The sequence below is a fragment of the Bos grunniens genome, chromosome 2, assembly GCF_055505025.1.
Source record: "Bos grunniens cultivar Pamir isolate PY7600 chromosome 2, Bosgru_T2T1.0, whole genome shotgun sequence".
NCBI lineage: Eukaryota > Metazoa > Chordata > Mammalia > Artiodactyla > Bovidae > Bos > Bos grunniens.
In genome coordinates, this window is record NC_141166.1 from 10,484,278 (window position 1) to 10,504,454 (window position 20,177).

The 20,177-nt window shown below is 40.4% G+C and overlaps 1 long non-coding RNA gene across 3 annotated transcripts in view; it reads right to left on the bottom strand.

Annotated features, from left to right (window-relative positions):
• The window catches only part of LOC147377459 (uncharacterized), a 54,177-nt gene extending 50,226 nt beyond the window's left edge, over positions 1-3,951 (bottom strand). Inside the window, exon 1 of one of the 3 annotated variants that reach the window (XR_015138250.1) lies at positions 3,549-3,951. This is a non-coding gene — a long non-coding RNA (uncharacterized LOC147377459). The remainder of the gene's footprint in view (positions 1-3,548) is intronic. The other 2 variants (XR_015138244.1, XR_015138251.1) reach the window with 2 other exon arrangements.
• Between the last annotated feature and the right edge of the window lie 16,226 nt (positions 3,952-20,177).

Here is a 20,177-nt window from a genome sequence, read left to right on the forward strand (position 1 = left end):
AAATCACTTTTAACCATCTTGCTTCTTTCTGAATCTGGTGAGGTTGGATGTGTCTGTCCCGGTTAACATTTACAATGCATATGCTGACAGTTTGAGGCTAGCTTCCAGGAGAGTAATCTGATTTGGGAATGCTTTTCCTAAGCAGATCTCAACAGATTTCACTTTACTGGAGTTCCAGAGGAAAAAGCATAACCCTAGACTTGGTCATACAGGGGACATTCTGAAGACAAAAGATGGTGAATTAATGAATGATGACTTTTCATTTTATGGACAGTCAAACTGACAACCAGCTTGGGTGATGAGAAGCACAATGGAAACAGTCTGGGTTTAAAACCTAGTTCTGTAGGTTCCAGCCTGGGTTGTGCCAGTTACTTAACTTCTTTGTCTCAATTTCATCCTCTGTAAAATAATAGCAACAATTGTACCCACTTCTCATAGGCCTGCAGTAAGGAGTTAGTTCATATGAAGAGCTTAGAAGTGCCTATCTCACACATAGTAAAGGACAAGTATTATTATTCCTGGAAAATAAAGGTAGAACAGAAAAGAGATTATTCCTCCTAGGTACTTAGGTTTTCTGCGTCCATCTTTACAAACCTTAATTCACTGAGCCTTAGTATTGAGGTTTTGGCTTTATAAGGAAGCAGACACTCAGAAAGAAGCTCAAGAGTCATTTGTGAATGAATGCCCTTCAATCTGGGGCTGGGGAGAAGCAGGGTAGAATTGTTATTTAAGAGAGAGTAAAGGCTAGAAGAATTATAATCTATCAGGCAGAAGATCTGGCATGCCCTCTTCCTTTTTTCCCGGTTGAAACCAACCAACCAACCTACTTTCAAAAATGAGTAAATGTAGATCTCATCAAGGGCTGTGGAGCTACAGATCTTCCAAAGAATTAAATGGTTTATAATGGTCAACTTTTTGTGTTTTTAAAATCTCTGGATTAAAAAAAAATGAAAACACGACTTCCTGCCCACCCCTCCCCCCAACCCCCCTTTTTAGTCTTGGTCATATAGCAGTTTAGCACAGAATTCTACAAAAAGTCAAAGGTTCCACAGAAAGTTACGTTTGGTCATGTTGTATGGTCTACAGTGTAGACTACACTAACAGAAGAAATTAGTTTAGTTTGTGTCAAATCATGTTAAAATACAACATTAAATAAATGCAAAGAGCCCAGAACAAAGAAAGTGATTAAGCTGGTTTAACTGCATTCAACCCACTATGCTAAATCCCCGTAGGGGGCTCTAGATAAACAACAAATTTAGTTTCTTGGCCTAAATCCTTTTCTTCAAAGAAGAAATTTTTCTTGTGAGTATCTCTGATAAATTTGTTTTCATCTTCTTCATTTCTTAGTCTCTAGGGAAGCTAGGGTGAAAAGAATCTATCTGATTGGGCTGCATTTTTGGAAGAGATGTACTGTGAAGAATGGAATAGAAAGCGATGGGTTACACAGCTAAAGAGGCGTTGGAGGAACTGAGGCATAGGTGAAGTGTGATTGTTCAGCCCCAGAAAAAGGCCAGCTAGTGACACCCGGAATAGGATTTTATCAGGCAGTGAATCAAATAAGGCTGCGAGGGAGATAATAAGGTGTAATTATAGCAGTGCTGTTAGTGCCTGTTCATGGGGTCTGGCAGCAATTTGGTTGAACACCCCTCATTTTGAGAAATTTGTAATTTGGCAGTAAGAATTCTTGCCTTAAAATTTGGCACAAACCTTCACAGTTTAATATTGCAAAATCTGGGAAATGTTGAAATGTGGCTGCTATTCTAATTGAACTTTTTCAAGCTTTTTCGAATTGGTTTTTTTCCTGTTGGATTCAGAAACAAACGCCTCTCTTTCAAAAAGTTCACTAAGGTTTTTTTAAACCACAAACTCCTGTACGCTTACAAGCAGATGTACTGCTGTAATAAATTCTCATGACTTTAAATCTTTGTGTACATACAGAGGGGAAAAAAGCTTTCACTTGAAAAACCCGAGTTCCTTCTGTTAGTAGCCCTTTAAAAATTCCCCACAATCAGTATTTTGTTTAATTTCCTTTGAGTCAGAGCGGTGCAACGTGGTGTTGCTCTTGGTTTTATGAACCGACTGCTTCCCCGAAGCTTATTCCCCGTTGTTTTAAAGTAGAAGGGAGGTCACCGGGCTGTAGTGAAATGTGGCCAACTCCGCCTGGGACCAAGCTGGCCCAACGGGCTTCTCTAAAGTAACTGGAAGTTTTCTGACAGGAAACCGGTCAGTTCTTATAAGCGTCGGCTCGGGTTCCCACGGCCCCGGCAGCTGCAGCTCCCCCGACGCCCCTCTCGGGGCCGGGCAGGAGAGCGGGGTGCGGGGCGCTGTGGGCGGCAGGGGGCAGCAGCGGGAACCCGTTGTTCTCCAGACAGGGGGTGGGGCGGGAAGCTGCCCCCCCACCCCGTTTCCGTGCCCCGCGCTCTCCCCTCCCCCTCTCGCGCCTTGCCTAGCCTTGCCTTCCCTTCCCTTCCCTCCCCTCCCCGCGGGGAGGAGGGCGGGGGTGCGGAGCCCTCCCCCGGGACAGGGGGCGTGTGCGTCCCCTCCGCTCCCCTCCCCCCGGCCGGGCTCTCCTGGCTCCCCGAGGCGGGAGTTTCCAGGAAGAGCTCAGAGCGCGGTCGCACCACCGAGCGCACGGAGACGTCAAGTAGTCCCTGAGAGCGACCTGATTCAGAGAATTCTAGCTGCCAGAGGCTGTCGGGAGTTGGAACTCCGAAAAGATTGGGAACAGCCCTCTGGCCTGGGGAGCTCTGGGAAAGAGCTCGGAGGTCCCACTTTCCATTCCTGGAGAAATATGTGTAGTGGAGGCGGAACGAGTTCCGGCGGAGGGCTCGGACGCGCCGGGTGGAGTGAAGCGCCGCGCGGTCGAAGCGCTCACAGAGTTAAAGTGGGCGGGAAAACCCGGAGCGGACTCTCCCTGACACGCCTAGGACCTCCCTCCCCACTCTTCTTGGGGGAGGGGAACGAAAAAAGAAGAGACAGAAACGTGTTCCCTTTCTCTGCTTCCTAAATGCCTAGTGAAGAAACAAGTGGCGACTCGCCACTTCGAGAAATGCGCTGCAGGACCTTCAGGTCCCGGCGGGGAGGGATCGTGTGGCTCCTCCTCCAGTAACGTCCGCACCGTCGGCGCTGGGCGCGCGGTCAGAAACCCAGGCCTGAGACCTGGAGGAGCTAGGCGCGCGCATGCGTGCGGTGGGCACGCGCTTCCCGCCCCTTTCTTGAGCGCGTTCTCTTCCCCCCTCCCCCCGCGTTCCTCAGCCGCCACCTCAGAGCTTCCCCCCGCACCCAGCCCTCTCTTTTCGGGGGAGGTGGCCCATCTTGCCCGTCGACTGACTAACCCCTTCACCCCAGCTTCGCCCCGCCTCCCCTGAGCTTCGGTACGAACTCTGCAGCTAGGGCTCAGCTTTCACATTCCCGCCTCCGCCTTCTATCTCCCCTCCCAACCCTTAAGCACTTCCTGCAAACTACCCTGTTCTTGCTCCTTTCGGCGCCGCCTCCTCCCAGCCCTAACTGGATGGCTGCGTTCACGTTGGTGGGGCTCTGGGTAGTACCTTGTATTCCTCCTGCAGGCGATGGCTGCTCCATTTTACAGATGAGGAAGTTAAAGTCCAGAGCTCCGACGAGCTGGACTCTAAAGGCTCCTTGTTGTTGTGCAGTCGCTAAGTCGTGTACGACTCTCTGACCCGGTGGCCCGTAGCACGTCAGGCTGCTAAGTCGTTTAACTATCTCCGGAGTTTTCTCAAACTCCTATCCATTGAGTGGGTGACGCTCTCTAACTACCTGACAGAACGTGGTCCGGTGGAGGAGGGAATGGCAAACCACGCCAGTATTCTTGCCAGGAGACTCCCATGTACAGTATGAAAAGGCTCCTTTTGAGTTGTCCCCAAAAGCAAACACTGTAACTGGCTTTGGAAAGAGAAACCCTTGACTTGCTACAATTTAAGCAACCTTGGAAAGCCAGTCCCAGTCTTTTGGCACCCTCAATCCTTCAGGCCAAACCATCGAGCCTAGTTGGCAAACACCATAGAAACAATTTATCCCAAATCAACTATGTAGCGACCTCTAAATTAGAAAAAGAGTCAACTGGTGACTTTAGAGGTTATGTATAGGCTATTTATTCAATGTGAAGTCGTTTTTAAAAGCACTGTGTAATATTTTCTCTTAGATGTTGTATTTCTCGTATTCCTTCCCCAATTTGAGATCATGTTTTTGGTTTTGAAAACATTTTGACATAATTTGTCTCCCAGTAACAACAACAACAAACTTTTCCTTTTTGTTAGTATCAGTGTTAATCGCACAGTCACGTCCGACTGTTTGCAACCCCGTGGACTGTAGCCCACCAGGCTCCTCTAGTTCATGGGATTCTCCAGGCGAGAATACTGGAGTGCGTTCCCATTTCCTCCGCCAGGGGATCTTCCGCACCCAGGGACTGAACCTGGGTCTCCTGTATTGCAGGCAGTGTTTACCTTCTTAGACACCACAGAACCGCTTTGTTAGTATGGTTGATTATTATTCCTAAATTCCACACCTTAATCCCTAAAGTCAATTCTTCCCTGGGCTTCAGCTCCAGTTAAAAGTTATCTCCAGTAGGTGAGAGGTTTGCAAAAGACGTCATAGAGAATCTTGAGGCACTGCGTCTCTCAACTTTTTGCGTATCACAAACTTTAAAGCTGTAAGTGGGAATTAAAGGAAAAGACTTGTGTAATTTTATATATATCAAGAGATTCATTATTTCAGATTCAAATGTTTTGAGATTCTCATTCCAAGCATTGTAAATATGGGTCTGTTTTGTTTTGTTAATTTATTTTCTTTATTGGCTATGCTGGGTCTTCCTTGCTGGTGGCTTTCTCTAGTTGCTGCATGCAGGAGCTACTCTTTGTTGACATGTGCAGACTTATTGTGGTGGCTTCTCTTGTTTCACAGCACAGAATTTAGGTGCTTGGGCTTCAGTAGTTGCAGCACACGGGCTCAGTAGTTGTGGTGCATGAGCTAAGTTGCTCTGTGGTGTGTGGGATCTTCTTGGACTGGGGATGGAATACGTGTCCCCTGCATTGGCCCCCTGCATTGGCAGGCAGATTCTTGTCCATTGAGCCACCAGAAAAGTCACTGGTGGGACTTTCTTTTAAATGACTGTTTTATCACTATTTCCTTCTATTGCAAGTATTTCTAAATTACTTATTGGACTGATGTCTTCTAAGCATAATGATGGTCTGAAGAACCAGTCCAGATTGTTTCAAGGCAGTTTTTTAAGTTGACTGAATGTTGCATGATAAACTTTCTGAACATTTGTTCAGTAAATAAATGTTTTCTATGCGTAAAGCACTGTATTAGGTCTTTTGTGAGAGATAAAGTTGACAAGCTAGGGAGGGCTGTTCTTAAGAAGCAATGTAAGTGGAGATAAAATTCTCTACCATAGGCTCAAATCAGTAAAAATTCATTGTTATTTCTAGGTTGATTTTTTTTTTTTAATCACTTAAGTTATATTGATTTGAGGTTTCCAAGAAATTTCCCCCATGTTCATGTGCAGTTCTCAGGTTCTGGAGAGCCAAGAAGCATTTAAATAGAAAAGATCAGGAGTGGGCAGTGATTTAATGGGAATATGAATAACGATAGTTCAATATTGAAAAATGAGATTATAGGAATGGTAGGAAAGAAAAATGCAAGTGTAAGAATATCCAGGTCTCCAGATTTTAAATTGTGAAGAAAGCTAGGAAGGCCTTAGGAATTATATGCTGTTTAATTTTGCATGAGTGTTCATAAATGTAGCTTTTATTTCAGGAAAGATAAAACAGTGTTGTATTTAAGCACATGATTATGGACACAGATTTGGTGAAGATTTTTTTAATTTTTTTTTTGGCCTCACTATGCAGCATGCAGGATCTTAGTTCCCCAACCAAGGATCGAACCATGCTCCCGCAGTGGAAGCACAGAGTCCTAACCACTGAACCAGGGAATTCTCTGATGGGGAGTTTTAAGGAATACCAGTGGTAGAGAAGAAAAATCTAGTTTGCAGTGGAATTCAAACTTTGGAAATCAAATCCTTTTATTTAGGTTGCTGCTGCTGCTGCTGCTAAGTCGCATCAGTCGTGTCCGACTCTGTGCGACCCCATAGACGGCAGCCCACCAGGCTCCCCCGTCCCTGGGATTCTCCAGGCAAGAACACTGGAGTGGGTTGCCGTTTCCTTCTCCAATGCATGAAAGTGAAAGTGAAGTTGCTCAGTCGTGTCCGACTCTTTGGGACCCCATGGACTGCAGCCTACCAGGCTCCTCTGTCCATGGGATTTTCCAGGCAAGAGTATTTAGGTTAGACAGAGTCAAAACTCTTACCTACCCCACCGCCAAAGAAAATCAATTGCAGTTGAGATTAAACATATAACTTAAATCTAAATACTTTTAGATCAATTAGGGATGCATTGCATTTGAACTTTATTATTCAAATTTACATTTCTACAGTGATTTTATAAGCTTTAGCTTTAGTCTGCTACTCTGAATGTTTCTGCTGGGCTCCTGCTTCCAGTTACTGCAACTTTGCTGTTAACGTCCTGGTTTGCGGACTGATACCTTTCATGGGGGTGGTGCTATATTATAGTGTAACTAGGTTTTCAGCTCAATTCTATTCTACTTCTAACAGATTCAGAAGTTAAATTGTAAGAACCCCAAGAACATAGTCTTTCATGAGTAAAATGAAGAAATTACATGTGAAAATGTATTCAGTTCAGTTCAGTCACTCAGTCGTGTTCTACTCTTTGTGACCCCATGAACCGCAGCACACGAGGCCTCCCTGTCCATCACTAACTCCCGAAGTCCACCCAAACCCATGTCCATTGAGTGGGTGATGCCATCCCACCATCTCATCCTCTGTAGTTCCCATTCTCTTCCTGCCCTCAATCTTTCCCAGCATCAGGGTCTTTTCCAATGAGTCAGCTCTTCACATCAGGTGGCCAAAGTATTGGAGTTTCAGCTTCAGCATCAGTCCTTCCAATGAACACCCAGGACCGATCTCCTTTAGGATGGACTGGTTGGATCTCCTTGCAGTCCAAGGGACTCTCAAGAGTCTTCTCCAACACCACAGTTCAAAAGCATCAATTCTTCGGTGCTCAGCTTTCTTTCCAGTCCAACTCTCACATCCATACATGACCAATGGAAAAACCATAGCCCTGACTAGACGGACCTTTGTTGGCAAAGTAATGTCTCTGCTTTTGAATATGCTATCTAGGTTGGTCATAACTTTCCTTCCAGGGAGTAAGCGTCTTTTCATTTCATGGCTGTAATCATCATCTGCAGTGATTTTGGAGCCCAGAAAAATAAAGTCTGACACTGTTTCCACTGTTTCCCCATCTATTTGCCATGAAGTGATGGGACCAGATGCCATGATCTTAGTTTTCTAAATGTTGAGCTTTAAGCCAACTTTTTCACTCTCCTTTTTCACTTTCATCAAGAGGCTCTTTAGTTCTTTACTTTTCATTAAATCTGGGGATAATTTTCTGAACTCTCATGTGTACTGGAGGAGGGCATGGCAACCCACTCCAGCATTCTTTCCTGGAGAATCCCATGGACAGAGGAGCCTGGTGGGCTACAGTCCAGAGGGTCACAAAGAGTCGGACATGACTGAAGCAAGTTAGTGTGTGCGCACGCACACACACACACACGCAACTGTGCCCCATAGACATTAGAGTCAGACTGCTGTGGTTTATTCTCACTGAACTGGGAGATCAGTGGCACCATCTGATTTCCTAAGGGAAAATCACGTTGTAGACTAAAACCTATAGAAAAATTGACACAGTCATCAGCATTATCATAAAGGAATTCAGGTTTTGTTTTTCCCTTTATTGTCAACCTCTGGGTCATATAGCATACATGGATCCTCACTTGCATCCAACTTGGAAGTCATAAGGCTTCCATTTATTTAGTCATTTTATGAGCCATAGTTTGAATAGATACCTAGTAAATCTTTTTATCATCAAGCTTTCTAAAGATGATTGTTCTGGTCACTGCCTCTGACTGTTCTATTTGGGATCCTGGTAAGTCATTCCTCTTATTTGGGCTTCAGTTTCTCTATCTAGAATCTTGCTGAACCCATGACCAGCCCCAGGTCATACAGTGGGTCATTTCTTTGCCTCAGTGCTGCAGAGCTCTGGATTTTTAAAGTAATTTCTTCTTTTACTTGAAATCTGAGTCATTTAGCTTTTATACATTGATGAAAGAACTTTTACATTGAGGGATTGAAATTTTGGGCTTAAAAAATGATGTTATGTTAAGGCAAGGCCTTAGAGTGGTAGAGGAACAAAAAGACTATTCCAAGGATTCTTAACCTGGCATCCAGGATAGAATACATTGGGTCCTGAATGTGGACTGGGGAAAATCACATCTTTATTTTCACTAATTCATAATTGAAATTTAACATTTCTTTTTAGTCTGAATGAAACAAAACCACAGCAGTATTAGCAGTACTGTACTTGTGACAGTCAGTGATAGAAATCACAGGTAATTTCATAACAACACTGCAGTTGCTGCAGACATGCTGATACAGTTTGTATTCATTACTAGGAGATCTTGTTATTTATTGTGTTAATAAAGAAATACATTCATTACTGTATCATACATTTTTAAAATTTGGGGGACTTCTCTTGCAGTCTAATGGTTAAGACTTCAGACTTCCAATGGAGGGGACATGGGTTTGATCCCTGATTGGGGAATTAAGATCCCACAAGCTACCAAAAAAGTTTTGATAATTATTCAGTATAATAGGTTTCCTCTGTAAACCTATGTAATATCCTCTATAGTTATTTTATGCATTTAAAAGCATTATTCTGAGAAAGGATCTATAGGTTTTTCCACACTGCTAAAGGAGTTCTTGGTATAATGAAAGATTAAGAACTTCTGCTTTAATCAAAAATAAATACTGTTAGTAGTAGGGTTTTTTTGTTTGTTTGTTTTTCTTTTCAACTTATTTATTTTTTAATTGAAGGATAATTGCTTTACAGAATTTTGTTGGTTTCTGCCAAACATCAAATAGTGGGTTTTAAACCATTGAATAAAATAAGAATCCATGAGTCCACACTGATATAAATAAGTAAATGAATCATTACATAAATGTAGCAAAAGTGAAAGTTTTTCTTTCAGTAGTTTGACAATGAATAAATATGAATGCTAAAACCAGTGAGTGAAAGTTTGTTGAGTAGCAGGATATTTACAAGGCAAAGTATCTTTCCATAAATTATTTAATAGTTACAAAGAAAGTGGAGGAACCTCATTAACACCACATTAACCAAGTCATCAAACCTACATCTCTGATATTGGAACAAATTGACTGCATGTACCTCTTAATAAGCACTGAGGACACAATATCACCTCCGTGGTAATCCTGCCAAAATGCACAAACTGAATCTAATCATGAGGAAATGTCAGACAAACCCAAATTGAGGGCCATTTTACAAAATAACTGGCCTGTACTCTTCAAAAATGTCAAGGTCAGGAAACAAAAAGAAAGGCTGAGGAACTGATCCATCCAGATTAAAACAGACAAAAGAGACAAAAGAGACATGACATGTAAATGCAGTGTATGACCCTTAGATTTAATCCCAAACCCGGAAAAAAAAATAGCCTCTACATAATGTTTTTAGGACAATTGACAAAATTGTCCATGGACTGTAAATTAGATAATAGTATTGTATTAGCATTAAATGTTCTCATTTTTATACACACGCACTGGTTACATAAGAGAATGACTTTGTTCCTAATAAATAACACACTTATGTATTTAGGGGTAAAAGTGTGTATTTCTAAGTCTCAAATGGTTTAGTAAAAAATACATGTATTTATAAGTCTATATGTAAAGAGAGAATAATACAGTAAATGGAAAAAATAGAAATAATTTAAAAATTTGGATAAAGGACTTAAGGGAGTTCCTTCTACTATACTTGAAATTTTTCTGCAAGTTTGAAATTACATTGCTTTATAACAATTGTCCCACCCTCACTTTGAAGATGAAAACTGAGATTTTGGAAGAAGACTGCTCAAGGTCACATAATAAGTTAGTGATAGAGTTAGGGCCCAACTCAGATATCCAGATGTCAGTCCTCTTTTTACACCCACTTAATTGTTTGGTATTTGTGTTGGATGACAAAGGTTGAACCACCCCTTTTTTACTTCTCTTTTTAGTTTCTTGGTTCCTTAGAGCTAGTTCCTTCTACTAGAGAACCAAAGTAACATAACTAAATGCTTCTTTCAGTTCCTTCATGATTAGGCAAGGATCAATCTGAAGTTTTTGAGCTGGGTTATCTCTCCTCTTGTAGGTTTAATATCTTTATTATTGCCAACTATTTTCTGTACATGGTAGGCTTCTTTTATGTGGTATTATTTTAATCCCCCTCCTCCATAGAGTGATGGTGTTTTATTGTTTAAACTTCTTTCCATAGGCCACTCCATTTCAAGGTCTCTTTAATATTGATGGTGGTGGTTTAGTTGCTAAGCTGTGTCTGACTCTTGCAACCCTGTAGACTGTAGTCCACCAGGCTTCTCTGTCCTTGGGCTTTTCCAGGCGAGAATACCAAAGTGGGTTGCCATTTCCTTCTCCAAGGGATCTTCCTGACTCAAGGAACCCATCTCCTGCATTGCAGGTGGATTCTTTACCAACTGAGCCACCAGGGAAGCCCTCTTTAAATCATGTGTTTTCATTTCTGTTGTTCTAAGACTCCGTTTCCTTAATTGGTGGAGAATTAAGACAATATGATGAAAAAAAGGGGAATATGTAGCATTCAGAATTATAAAATACAGAGATTAACCACAATTATAGACAGTGGGGGCCATTTACTAGTCTTACTAGTTATTGAGTAAATCAGCTTTATCAAAAAATTAAGAAATCAGATCTATCATTTTCCATGTGACTCAGTGTAAATCAGCTATTTGTCATCAGTTTGGGGATGCCTTGTCTCCAAGTGAGATAATGGAAAATATCAATTAACAAATGTCAACAATTTCATATGGCTCAACCTGATGGCAAGTGTATTATTAAGAGAGTGATGTGTTTTCCCTTCTCTTAGGGAACTGGTAGAAAAATGGAGATAGTTCATGTGGTATCTGCTCTTGAATCTTTAACTTCTCACTTACTTTTCCTACCCTGGCTGTCCCTCTGTCTTGTCACTCTCTGTGAGACTCCTGCTAGTCTTCAGGTTCCTCCAGATTTCCATCTTGGCTTATATTAGTTTCTGCCACCTGGGGTCCATCCAGCAGTTCATAGAGTTGAAATATCAGAAGCAGTTGGTTCAGTCTCCTTATACTTGAGATGAGGAAACAGAGCTAATATCATAAAGCTGATACCTCAGAAGTATGGCATGAATGCAATATCCTGACTCCCAAGTGGTCTTTCTATCTCAGTATCCATCTTCTACCACGTTCTACCTTATATTTTCTACAGCCCAATTTTTGGATGTAGGCCTGTCAATCTCTCCCTCAGTTTCTCCTCCTCTTATCTTTTTCTTAGCTCTCAATTCTTGTCAGTCACCTGGATCTTCTTTATTTCCTGGTTTTTGCCTTTTTATCATTTAAGAGAAACTTTAGCTTGTGCATTCTATCTTTCTCTTTCCATTTTTACCATTGATGAATGGTGAAAAAATAATTGTATTTTCTTGATTTTTAGTTCCTGGAGTGATACCATGGGGAGTAACTGGGACAGTTTTAAGATAATGAAAGATATCCTTTTGTATTTGTGTGTCTAATGTGTATTATTTTATACTTATGAAATATTTTGAAAGTAATTTAAGAAAAACTGTGGTTGATAATACCTGTCTTTACAATAAAAATTACCATAGGCCAATGAAACAATCAAAAGGACTTAGAATATTTTTTTTAATGAATGTGTGATGTTTTGTTAAGTTTCACAGAGTAGAGTTTGAATTGCCTTTTGATTCTGCTGAAAATGTACCCTATCTTTTTTCCTAAAATATTGAATTCTTTATTTGAAAAGACCTTTGGGAATCATGTTCAAGGGAACAGAGTAAAATATCAAGAAAAAATTATTTAGTATGAGGGAAGTAGAAGACTTTAGGGTAAGAATAAGACTTTGGGTCCTAAGAATACTGTAGCAATTTTTAAAGAGCAGAGCAGACTCAATTGCTTTCTTATAATTCATATATTTTTAAGACAGTTCAGCTAGAGACTCAGCCAATAAGTAGAAAAACTTGGGAGTGAATGTACCTTAATACTCCTGGTACCTTAAGGAGTATCTCAGGTTTTTCTCTACCTTTAAAGACTTAGTTGTAGATAAGAAGTACGCTGTGAACACATTATTTATCCAGCATCTGCATCTTACAGCTCAGAAATTCGGTTTTGTGTACTTTACCTACTTTGGGACAAATTGGCCTTCTATTGGTAGGTATGGGCTTCCCTTGTGGCTCAGCTGGTAAAGGATTCACCTGCAATGCGGGAGACCTGGATTCGATCCCTGGGTTGGGAAGATTCCCTGGAGAAGGGAATGGCTACCCACTTCAGTATTCTGGACTGGAGAATTCCATGGACTATCCATGGGGTCACAAAGAGTCAGACACGACTAAGTGACTTTCACTTTTCATTGATAGGTATGCCTTATGTGAGATACTGTTTCATCCTAGAGACTGGATAAGCACTGACTGTTAGATGTAAGACATCAATGGACGCTTTATTCTCTTTTGTAAAAAACATTTTTATTTATTAGTTTTTGGCTGTGCTGAGTCTGTGTTGCTGTGAGGGCTTCTCGTTGCAGTGGCTTCTCTTGTTGCAGAGCATGGGCTCTAGGACACATGGGCTTCAGTAGTTGCAGCACCGGGGCTCAGTAGTTGTGGCTCCTGGGCTCTAGAGAGTATAAGGTCAGTAGTTGTGGTGCATGAGCTTAGTTGCTCCACAGCATGTGGGATCTTCCTGGACCAGGGATTGAACCAGAGTCTCCTGTGGTGGCAGGCAGATTCTTTATCACTGAGCCACCAGGGAAGCCCTGGAAGCTTTACTCTTAGAGAGGTGGGTGTTTACATTTTCTTCCTTCTGCCTTGTAGCTTTTCTAGAAATGATCTTTGGGTTTCTTTTATTAGTTAATCTCCTACTCCCACCCCCAAGCCATCTTTTTATGTGTAAACTAGAGTACATCATGAGAAACGCTGGGCTGAAAGAAGCACAAGCTGGAATCAAGATTGCTGGGAGAAATATCAATAACCTCAGATATGCAGATGACACCACCCTTATGGCAGAAAGTACAGAGGAACTAGAGCCTCTTGATGAAAGTGAAAGAGGAGAGTGAAAAAGTTGGCTTAAAGCTCAACATTCAGAAAACTAGGCTCATGGCATCTGGTCCCATCACTTCATGAGAAATAGATGGGGAAACAGTAGAAACAGTATCAGACTTTATTTTTTGGGCTCCAAAACCACTGCAGATAGTGATTGCAGCCATGTAATGAAAAGACGCTTACTCCTTGGAAGGAAAGTTATGACCAACCTAGATAGCATATTCAAAACAGAGACATTACTTTGCCATCAAAGGTCCGCCTAGTCAAGGCTATGGTTTTTCCAGTGGTCATGTATGGATGTGAGAGTTGGACTGTGAAGAAGGCTGAGCGACGAAGAATTGATGCTTTTGAACTGTGGTGTTGGAGAAGACTCTTGAGAGTCCCTTGGACTGCAAGGAGATCCAACCAGTCCACCCTAAAGGAGATCAGTCCTGGGTGTTCATTGGAAGGACTGATGCTAAAGCTGAAACTCCAATACTTTGGTCTCCTCATGAGAAGAGTTGACTCATTGGAAAAGACTCTGATGCTGGGAGGGATTGGGGGCAGGAGGAGAAGGGGACGACAGAGGATGAGATGGCTGGATGGCATCACCGACTCGATGGACATGAGTTTGAGTAAACTCTGGGAGTTGGTGATGGACAGGGAGGCCTGGAGTGCTGTGATTCATGGGGTCTCAAAGAGTCAGACACGACTGAGCGACTGAACTGACTGACTGACTGAAGTCTTTGTTGAAAGCAATTTATGTCAAAGGTGTACAGTTTTCTTTGGAAAATAAAGATGGATATGTATCAGTGGTCTCTTTTCCTTTCATTGGCCTGTTATTTATATATTTGGAAAAACATAGAAGAGAAAGACCTCTTAATCTGGAGCTAAGGGAGTTACCATCGATAATTGTGAGTGAATTTTAGAGACTTAATGATTCTGTCTTAATAAAGTAACAACTCTAATTCTCTTATTTTATCCCTACAAACTTGCGGAGTTTTCTCCAACTATCAATTGTTCATATTGGATAGCCAGAACTGAAAAAATGTAGATTGATTTCAGGGTGTATTCACAATTATATAGTGAAGCTGAATGTGACACACACATTACCAAGTTTCTTATCAAATATGAAAGAGTCACTTTATCAAATATAAATCACTGTATCAAATATATTTTCAAATATAAAAGAATCATGCTTATTATTCATGCCTCTGTTCTGCAAGTATTTCCTATAAATACAGCGGCCAATACATTAAAAAGATTTCTCACTTTGGCCTTTTTTTATTAATAATTTTTTTTTTAGAAAGGCTAAAGTGAGAAAATTTTTTCTTTTATTTGTTGAATTTGCTCCAGGACTCCAGAAAAAAGGGTGTTACTGATAAACTTTAAAGTGACTCACCACTGACTACCCTTTCAGATTTCTTCTTGACTGAAGAGCTTAGTTGACGAGCTTGACTTAAAACCTACATCCATTCTACTTGGTCAGTACTTATCAATCTCTTAAAATGTGTTTCAAATGCTCTTCTCTTCATAAAAATGTCCTAATAAGATGGCCAAGATGCTCTTGTTCTTCTCTTCTAGTCATCCGTTAACACACAAAACATATCAGTGTTTCCCAAGCCAGCCGATTGCTTGAGATATTAGTAGGTGTTCCAGGTGAAATACATTTAATAAACACTGTATATTATATCCCTTACTTGGAGATGATTCATGTTATGAATAATTATGAATGAATATTAAAGTCTCTGAGAACATCTTCAGTAAAAGAAATCTGCTTAATTTTGTTTAGCCCATTGTACTCTGTAAATACTTTATGACTTGCAAGTTGTAATTCAAATGTTACTTTTCACATAAAGGCTTTCATGACTCCCACAGGCAGCAGCCAGTGTATCTACCACTGAATTCACATAGCTTGAAGTTATACTATAAAAGTGCTGTAAAAATTTAGTTTCTGTTAATACTATGATGTAATCTTTGGATTGTTAGCTTAAAGCTCATTCAAACTTAATTAAGGGAATTTACTAGTTATCAACCAATAAACCAAAGTTTGGTTCTCAGTGTTGAGGCTCAGTGATGTTACTAAAGACCTAGTTTTTTTCTATTTCTTCTTCTAAAATATTTGATTTTCCAAAGTTTCCTCTTTCATAATCTCAGTATGGATGTAGCAGTTTCTAAGAGGGCTGCATGTGCTTCCTTCATCTCTAGTGGGAAGAGGACATCTCTTACAGAAGCTCCTTCAGAATAACAAGGAAGCATCTTTCCCAGAAGCCCCAGCAAAGGTTTTTCATATCTCATCGGCCTGAATCGAGATCACTTGCCCATCACTGAACTGATCAATGTCCATGGAGATAGCATGTGCTATGCTTAAGCCAAATAGTGTCTATCCTGGTTTTGAGTGTGAAGCTTCCTTTAGTGATTATACATAAGAGAATATGGGCACTCTTTCTAAGGAGAAGGAGGAGTAAGTGCTGGGCAGTCAAAGCCAGTAAAAATCCATTAAATGATGCTTAACACATTCCATTACTTCTCTATTAAGTTATACCTAATTAGTATAATCATTCTGTATTAACTTTGTTCACACAAAAACTTGTACAGAAATGTTCATAGTATCAATATTCAAATAGCCAAAAAATAGAAAAAACCCAAGTGTCTGTTAGCTAATGAATGGATCAACAAATGTGGTATATCCATACAGTGGGATGATATTCAGAAATAAAAAAGAATGAAGTACCAGTACTTGCTATAACATGGATAAAACTTGAAAACATTATGCTAAGTTTAAGAAGCCAATCACAAAAGGCAACATAATGTATGGTTCCATTTATATGAAATGTCTAGAATTAGCAGAACCATAGGAACAGAAAGTAGATTAATGGCCACCAGAGACTAGAGGAAGGGGAAAAAGGGAAATGGTTGTTAATAGGTGCAAGATTTCCTTTGGGGATGATGACAATGTTCTGGAATTGGTGACTGCAGCCATGAAATTAAAAGACGCTGACTCCTTGAAAGGAAAGTTATGACCAACCTAGATAGCATATTCAAAAGCAGAGACATTACTTTGCCAACAAAGGTTTGTCTAGTCAAAGCTATGGTTTTTCCTATGGTCATGTATGGATGTGAGAGTTGGACTGTGAGGAAGGCTGAGTGCTGAAGAACTGATGCTTTTGAACTGTGGTGTTGGAGAAGACTCTTGAGAGTCCCTTGGACTGCAAGGAGATCCAACCAGTCCATTCTGAAGGAGATCAGCCCTGGGATTTCTTTGAAAGGAATGAGGCTAAAGCTGAAACTCCAGTACTTTGGCCACCTCATGCGAATAGTTGACTCATTGGAAAAGACTCTGATGCTGGGAGGGATTGGGGGCAGGAAGGGAAGGGGACGACAGAGGATGAGATGGCTGAATGGCATCACTGACTCAATGGACATGAGTCTGAGTGAACTCCGGGAGTTGGTGATGGACAGGGAGGCCTGGTGTGCTGCGATTCATGGGGTCGCAAAGAGTCGGACACGACTGGGCGACTGAACTGAACTGAACTGAATTGAATGCTTGAACAACTTTGTGAATATATTCAAAAGCACCAAATTACACAGTTTACATTTAAACTGTCAATTTTTATGGTATGTGAATTATATACATTAAAAATATGTTTTCATATATACCTTAAATTTAGGAGCTCATTTTCCTATTTGTATTTTCAATGACCACCCACTACCATTCCCAGTGTCTTACACATAGCAGGTACTCAAAAAATATTTGAATCGTGATTCAATCGCTTAGTTGCTCTGACTCCTTGTGACCCCATAGACTGTAGCACACCAGATTTCCCTGTCCTTCACCATCTCCCGGAGCTTGTTCAAACTCGTGTCCATTGAATTGGTGATGTCATCCAACCATTTTATCCTCTGTCATCCCCTTCTCCTACCTTCAATCTTTCCCAGCATTAGGGTCATTTGCAATGAGTTGGCTCTTCACATCAGGTGGCCACAGTATTGGAGGTTCAGCTTTAGCATCAGTTCTTCCAATGAATATTCAAGGTTGATTTCCTTTAGGGATTGGCTGGTTTGGTCTCTGGGGTCCAAGGGACCCTCAAGAGTCTTCTCCAACACCACAGTTTGAAAGCATCAATTCTTCAGTACTCAGCCTTCTTTATGGTCCAACTCTCACATCCATACATAACTACTAGAAAAACCATAGCTTTGACTATACAGACCTTTGTCAGCAAAGTGATGTCTCTGCTTTTTAATATGCTGTCTAGGTGTGTCATAGTTTTTCTTCCAAGGAGCAAGTGTCTTTTAATCACCATCCACAGTGATTTTGGAGCCCAAGAAAATAAAGTCGGTCACTGTTTCTGTTGTTTCCCCATCTATATGCCATGAAGTGATGGGACTGGATGCCATGATTCTAGTTTTTAGAATGTTGAGTTTTAAGCCAGCTTTTTCATTCTCCTCTTTCACCTTCATCAAGATGCTCTTTAGCTCCTCTTCACTTTCTGCCATAAGAGTGGTGTTATTTGCATATCTGAGATTATTGCTATTTCTCCTGGCAATCTAGATTCTGGCTTGTGATTCATCCAGCCTGGCATTTCATATGATGTACTCTGCATATAAGTTAAATAAGTGGGGTGACAATATACAGCCTTGACATTCTCCTTTCCCAATTTGGAACCAGTCAGTTGTTCCATGTCCGGTTCTAACTGTTGCTTCTTGACCTGCATACAGGTTTCTCAGGAGACAGGTAAGGTGGTCTGGTATTCCCATCTCTTTAAGAATTTTCCAGTTTGTTGTGATCCACACAGTAAAAGGCTTTAGGGTAGTCAATAAGGCAGAAGTAGATGTTTTTGTGGAATTTTTTGCTTTTCTATGATCCAGTGGATGTTGGTGATTTGATCTCTGGTTCCTCTGCCTTTTCTAAATTCAGCTTGTACATCTGGAAGTTCTCAGTTCATGTACTGTTGAAGCCTAGCTTGGAGGATTTTGAGCATTACCTTGCTAGCATGTGAAATGAGTGCAATTGTGCAGTAGGTTGAACATTCTTTGGCATTTCCCTTCTTTGGGATTGGAATGAAAACTGACCCTGAATGAGTGGAAAACTAAATTGAAATAACTGATTTTATTTTTGTGTTTAGGCTCCAGAAAGTTGCTTAGTTCTCTCCTTAAGTTAGCAATGCAGTTAGCATGAGTGCAGATCAATAACCTCACAATGAACAAGTATATTGTATTCAAAGATTTTTCTTCACTTTTGTTGCTTTACTTTGTGATTTGTCACCTTTAACAGATACTTTTTGGTTAAATACCATTACAGAATTGAGCTGCTTAGTCCATGTTCTCTTCACTTCCACAGTATTTATTTTCCTGATTTACTTGTAAAAATTGCTTTCATTAACTTTCAGCTTTGAGAGCAAAGAGTTTAACTGGGTCACTGAATTTGTTTTGTCTGAATATGGCTTATAATATTTATATTATTTTTAAAAATTATTGCCTTGAGTTTGTTTCCTCCTCAGAGAGCTTTACTCATATTAGCGCCATTCAAGTTAATCGTCTTTGTACTTGACTCCATAAAGGTGGAATGTGGAGGAACCCATATGTACAGGTGGAATTATTTCTTCAGATCATGAATCTGAAGACAGGGAATATCACAAACAAATTTATTTCCAAGGTTCTTTCTGGTTTTACTTAAACTGGCTGCTCTACCTTTTCTGTCTCATCCCCGTTTATGTGATATATGGAGCCTGTTTATCCCTGCCATTTAGAAGCATTAGTTTTCATAGCTCTTTCATCTTGAGGGTTCAGTGGGGGATATCAGCCAGCAGATTTTGCTGGTTTTGAAGTAAGATTTCCAAGAAGCATTCTGAAATAACTGTCCTTCTACCCGTGAATACTGCTTTGCTTTTAAACACTGACAGACCCATGGCCAGTAAATGTCTTTTTTTTTTTTTTTTCTTATTTAGCTAGAGAAGTACACTTTTATCATTTTCTCCAAATTTCTTTTTTTTTTTTTTACAAATTTCAATTCTATATAAAAATGGAAAAAATAGTACAACATCCATGCCATCATTTAAATTTATGAATTGATAACATTAATATTTTGTCTTATTTGCTAAGATGTGTATATATGTATATATCTTAAAAATATATACATCCATACCTTAAAAAATATGATTTTATGATCCTTTCAGAAGTAAGTTGCACACTGTAGACATCATGGCATTTTCTTAGTTTTATTTTATTTCTTAAGTTCATTTATTTGGCTGTGTCACATCCTAGCTGCGGCTCACAGCTCGCAGGCTCAGTAGCTGCGGCGCACAGGTTTAGTTGCCCCACAACATGTGGGATCTTAGTTTCTAGACTAAGGGGCACACCTGCAATCCCCTGCATCGGAAGGCAGATTTTTAACCACTGAACCACCAGGAAACTCGAGCATTTTTCATTTCTTTAGTTCCCTTTATTCTAGAACAGTTCCCCACCTTTTTTTTTTTTTTTTTTTTACTTTATGACATTGCCATTTTTGGAGAGGTAAGGTCTCAATTGGATTAATCAGATTATTTCTTTATGATTAAAGTTAAACATTTTCAGCAAAAGTATTACATAAGTAGCCAGTGTTCTTTAAGAATCAGTGTGCTCAAGACGTTATCAGCACTTGCCCCAAGCCTGTTTTCCTTCCTAACTCTTCTTCCGTAGCCATTAGTTCATTCACAAGCATTTACTGAAACAACCTGGTCTACTCTGTCTTTTCTTTAGTCCTTCCCCAACTTAATTTTTTTTTCCTTCTGTATACAGAAATAAAATTATTGGAGTGGAGAAGGTTAGATTCTTGAACATAATAGACTGAAAATTCCCATGCAGACCTTAGGAAATTATATTAAAGCCATCATTTCACTAATGATTCTGAGGCCTGGAAGCCACAACTATTGAAATGAAGGCTTTCAAAAGATCAAAGAAGTGGCTCAA